A 5,728-nucleotide genomic window follows, 5' to 3' on the forward strand; every position below is an offset into this window, starting at 1 on the left:
GGCCCCTTGGTCTTGCAAACTTTATATGCCCCAGTACAGGGGAATGCCAGGGCCAAGAAGTGGGAGTGGGTGGGTAGGGGAGCAGGGCAGGGGGAGGGTATAGGGAACTTTTGGGATAGCATTTGAAATGTAAATAAAGAAAATATCTAATTAAAAAAAAAAAAGAATCTTCCGGTCAGAAATATCCTGACAGCAAAGTTCCAACAAGGACGGCCAGTTCTTAGGAGAGACTCTTGCTTCTTTATTAAGCTACTTTATAAAGGGGCTACCAGCAACCTGGTTAGTATGCTGGGACAGGCCTGAATTAGTTCAGCAGTAGTTGGTTAAATGCAGCCCTGTTCTGGCAGAAGTAATTTCTCCCAGGAGTCTATTGAACAAAAAATATTCTGACACTTAGAAGCAAGTAGTAGTAAGACTCTGGAAGGTTGCTGTACCAGGAGGAGGCTGAGCTCAACTTGAACCACTTGGAGGACAAGTGGAGATGTAGAGCTAACCAACGATCATTTCCAACAGGAATTTGATTAGACATTGAGAGCTGCGGATTTATGCCAAACGGACTGGAAAAGAGTCTTAGTCAAAATGCCCCCTCTCCCTTGGCATTGAGAATTGAGTGCAGGGTGGTCAGGATATTCTAGGTGTTAATGGTGGAAAGTTGGAGAACTGATCAGCTATCAAGGATGATCAGGGTAGGGATACATTCGCTACCAGGATTTTTTGCTAAAAGTAGGCTGAGGGCCAGGCCAAGGCTAAGAGCTGGTTAAAAAGAGAGCTTAGAGGCACCTGAATGAAGTTTAATAAAGGAGGAAACCTTGTTGTTCCCGGTCTACTGGGATGGACTTTTGTTATTAGGTCTGACAGTTGTTATGGCAGGAACTCAGGGCGCTCCCTCTGAGTGCAAGCCTGGCCTGGGAATATGTTCCCAAACAGAAAATCCTAACCCTCTTTTCACCTAACTACTAATGTCAGAAAGATATAAATGAATGTGGCCAATCAAAACGAAGCTGCCTTTCTGAAAATCCATCCTACCATAAGGAGCAAGCATCAACCAATTAGAACTGTCATGTGCTGTACGGAAGGAAATTGCTGACATCAAGACCCAACCTAACAGAAAATGGACTGCTCCAAAATGGAAAGCGCCAGTTTGTATTCTTATGGATAGTTCTAGTATTGCTTTATTTACTGAATTCTTTGTGATAGACTAAGGAAGGTTGATAAAAAAAAACCTGTTATTATTATTTTTTTTTGTTTAGCTGTACAGTGAGTTTTCTCCGCACAGATTGGCCTACCAATCTGTTTGACTCATAAAGATGCATGTCGAGAATCAGAGCCGGTGCCAGTGTGCGCTGCTGATTAGAATCTTCTGAACTTTGAAAACTCTAGGCTTGATCCTCACTAAGCCCTTGTCAATGAAGGAGGAATGAGATAACTATATGTTTAACATGCTTTCCTGGTGACTCTCATTAGCAGCTTGGCATGGGGCCATAGGCTTGCATTGTGGGCTGACTAAAGACAGTACTGGTTTGTTGGGGAGGGCAGGTTGAAGGGGATTCCTTGATCCCTTTCTCCAACACGGGCTCCGGCCATATTTGGAGGGCTCAAGATCTGTGTGCTTATGGAAATGGCAAATGAAGTGAAGATGGCAAAAGCTGCCACACTGGCTTTTTAGGCCTCCCGTCTGGGGCTTCTGTTGTCCCTCTGACATCTGGACCTTCACTCTCTTTCCCATCTTTTCTAAATTAAATAAAGCCTGCTCTTTTAAAAGAGGCTGGTTAACAGACAAAGATCTGAACATTGTAATGGTGCTGTGGACACAAAGTCCCACCCCTACCTAACCAAGAAGCTATTTGCAATTAATGCCTGTTGGGAAAGGGAAACTCAGCCCCCCACCCACCCACAATGCAGTGTTGCTGGGTATACCACGCCAGGGCAGGCCCCATGTCCGTGTGTGTGTGTGTGTGTGTGTGTGTGTGTGTGTGTGTGTGTGTGAGTTCGTGTTCTGCTTTGTTTTGTCTTACTGATCCGATTTTTTCTTTTCTTTTCTTTTCTTTTCCTTTCTGTTCGTCTTTTTTTTTTTTTTTTTTTTTTTTTTTTTTTTTTTTTTTTTGAGAAAAAAAGGGGGAAAGAGCACGCGAAAGAACATAAAGTTGGCTGAGTAGGGAGGTGGGGAAGCAATCTGAGAGAAGTTGGGGGAGGGGAAAGAATTCGAGAGGTGAAGGGGAGAAGGGAGGGGGGCTGGGAGGAGAGAGGATGTGAATACATATACATTAATGGAAAATATGTTGTATGAAAAGAAATTTAAAAATTAAAAAGAAGCTGGCTGGTTAAGGGCTGCTGAAATATTGCCGTGGTAGACCAGATCCGAGGTCCTGGGTTAGATTCCAATGAATAACAAACAAACAAACAAACAAGAAGCTGGCTAAGTATTGTTCACTAAGGTTTACATTGTTGCTAAAGGAAGACTGAAACTTAGCCGATCCAGTGTGTGTAGATGCAGATGCTTGCCAGAGAGGGGAGCAAGGTGTCAAGTGGGTCTTCAGATCCGTGTTGGTGGAGAGGCAGAAGTTGGCACTTGCTGTTTTGTTTCTCTTGCTTTTGCCTGAAGTCAGCTCCTAGATTTCAGCTGTGCTCCAGGTTTACAGGACATTCTAAACGCTATCAGCCAGTGTTCTGTCCTTTTCCTGAAAGGACAGGGGGAAAAAAAAGTTCAAAGCTAAACCCTGATTCCCAGGTAAGATGCAACCCTTACTGAAATAGCACAGTGTCAGCAGAACATGGTCTTATTGGCTCATTATCAGGCAAGGTCAGGATATTATTTCTGGAAGCTTCTGAAAGCCACAGCCTGTTAGGGAAAAAAAAATCTTTCCGAGGATTTCATACAGCTTGCTCTCCCTTGTTCTCATAGGCGCTCTCGTTGGCTGGGCTCCTTTTCTTCCTTTTCTTGGGCCTCCTTTTAAAATGCTAATGAAATTTGCTTGATCTCTGCTTCCACCTCCCACCCCCAGCTAATTTGGGAGATCAAGAAAGGGAGCTGATGTCTATAAAAGATGGGCTTGTCTTTCTACCTGAGCTACCTTTGTATCTCAGTCCCTTTTTTAGCAGGAAATGGTTTCGGGGCCCTAAACACCAACATATATAACGTTGATTGTATTCTGCATAACAAATTGGATTAGGATAATTACCACACAGATGTTAAAAAACCCTGAATGCAAATCAATGCAATTAGTCATGACTTAATATACTATAATTCGCACATTGGAAAGTCTTATTGTGATTATACTATTTTAGAACTAAATGCTTTAACCGAAAAGGGGAAAGAAAAGAATGCTTTTGCGCTGGTTCTGCACGTGCTCTGAACAAGAAACTGTCTTATGCTAATCCGAAATTTCACTACTCAGAATTCCTATTAACTAATCAGATCCTTCCATTTCTCCCCCCACCCCCTTATATAGAGAACTGCAGTTTCTTTAGCAAGACGATTTCATGCGCAATTCGACTTGAATGCCACCATTATGAACAAAAGGATCTGCACACGGATGCTTTTGACAAACATGGCTTTAGAAAACCCGAGTCTGGGTGGTGCGGAGCAGCCTCTCCTCTCCCTGGATGGACTCTGAAACAAAGCCAAGTGTAAGCAATTAGAATGAGTCCAAGTAGCCCTGCAGTAAGGAGACCTGTCAGAAGGGCAGTGGGCTCTGATCTGTCACAAAGAACTGTGCAGCTTGAGGGGGGCGGGGTGAGCAGGGTTGAAACTGCAGTTTAGAATCCTTCTTTCAGACTGCGCATCCAAGTGTGGTGCTGCATCAATCAATGGAAAGGTGCCTTTATCTAATTCACAGGCGCTGCCTTATACAGATGGGCCAGTAGTCGAATCACAGAGGAGAAAGTACAAGAAAATGAGTGTCATCTCCAGAAACAACAGTCATTGGGACCCCTTGAGTTAGAGCAGTGAAGACAGATCCAGTTCCCAAGTCAGTTAGGGCTACATAGTGAGAAATAAAGAAGGAAGGAAGAAAGTAGAACTTGTATTTCAGGATAGATCATTTTTGTCTGTGGTGGGTATACTGGGAATGAACCCCAGAGCCTGAGTATGGCTGGTGTGTACTCTACTATAACTTAGGTCTCCTTTGATATTCGAGACAGGATCTCACTAAGTTACTCAGGCTGGTCTTGAACTTACTCTATGATTCAGATGGACTTTGAACTTGTGGTTCTTCTGACTCAGCCTTCCTAGTAGTCAAGGTTGGCCAAAACTTTTCTGTGGAGCTGAGTCTGACTTTGCACTGATCCATCTGTCTCAACCTCCCAGGTACTGGGATTTTAAGCATGGGCCACCAAACCAAACCACCAAACCAGGCTCTCTTCTTAGTATAATTATACTCTGTGCAATAAAAAAACTGTCACACAGCAGAAACTGGAGTTGCTAAGGATTCTATATCTTGTACTATTTTTTTTTTAAACAGTTTTCAACTGTGTATCTTGGTCTATCTATCTACCAATCACCTTTTTTTTTTTTTTTTTTTTTAAATACGCTCACTCTGTATTATTGGCTGGAGACTTGTGAACAGTCCTCCTGCTTTGGCTCTTTGGGTATTGGGACAGTACAGCCATGAACTGTCACATCCGGCTTTGAGCCTGATGTCTTCTTTGGTCATGTCACTCTGATTCTCACTCTAGCACCTGGCGGGAAGCTTGCTGATTAAAACACATCTAAGTATGTTCTTGGTCCTCACACTTGCACGTGCAATCAGAATCACTTCAAATGACTAAGACTCATATTGCTTCCCCCCTGGTCCCCGGCCCCAGAGTGTCTGATTCAGCCACTCAGGATGATGTCTGAAAACCTGCATATCTGACAAGTTTCCACCGGGGTGATTGTACTGGTCTACTGACCACAATCTGGGAACTCTGTTTTAGGATGGCAGAGTGGACCAGAGGAGTCAGTGGTCTATGGAGTCAGAGGGACCACAATCAACACATAAAATAAACCAATGGCAAGAAAGACTGGACTATCCTGCAAGAGCTGCATGTGAGGGACAGAGCGTGTGGGTGAAAAGCCGCCGTACATAAATATGGAAGAAGCTGGGTGCTGTGTCAGATATTCATAAAGGGTCGTGACTGGCCTGGTGCCATTGGGCTTTTAACTTTTGCCCAGCTGCCTGGCTCACTTCTACTCTGTGAAGTGCTCTCTTAATAAATAAACTCTATTTCTTCCACTCTCTATGTGGCACACATCTAATGGTTTGTTCTGAAACACAAGAACCTGGAAATCTCAGCAGGTGTCCTCCTGATTCCCACACCTGCCTAGACCAACAGGGACAACTCCAAAACCCTGTTGAATGGGAAGTAATTGCACACTAAACACTGAGAACCTCCTGCATGCAGCAGGGTGTATGGGTTCCCTGATAAACCTCCCCTGATCCATTGACATCTACTGGGCTCTGCCTGTCTCAGCTACCTCAAAGCATAATCCCCCTTGACTGCATTCACTGCAAAGTTGTTCACGTTTATTGCTTCCAGACTTGTTTCCACCTCTATCAACTTTAATTCCTTTTTTAAACAGGCCAAGGTCTTTTCATTACCTAAACCAGGGATAATGAATTAATGGGGTAAGGGTACCAGGTTAGGGACTGAGGGGGCATTATATCCATTTTCTAAGCAAGGAAAGGAAGATTTTGAAGTTGCTGGGATTTTTTGGTGAAACCATTGATTACTTTTGTTTTTTTTTTTT

Source organism: Mus caroli, chromosome X (assembly GCF_900094665.2).
Source record: "Mus caroli chromosome X, CAROLI_EIJ_v1.1, whole genome shotgun sequence".
In the NCBI taxonomy this organism is placed as follows: Eukaryota; Metazoa; Chordata; class Mammalia; order Rodentia; family Muridae; genus Mus; species Mus caroli.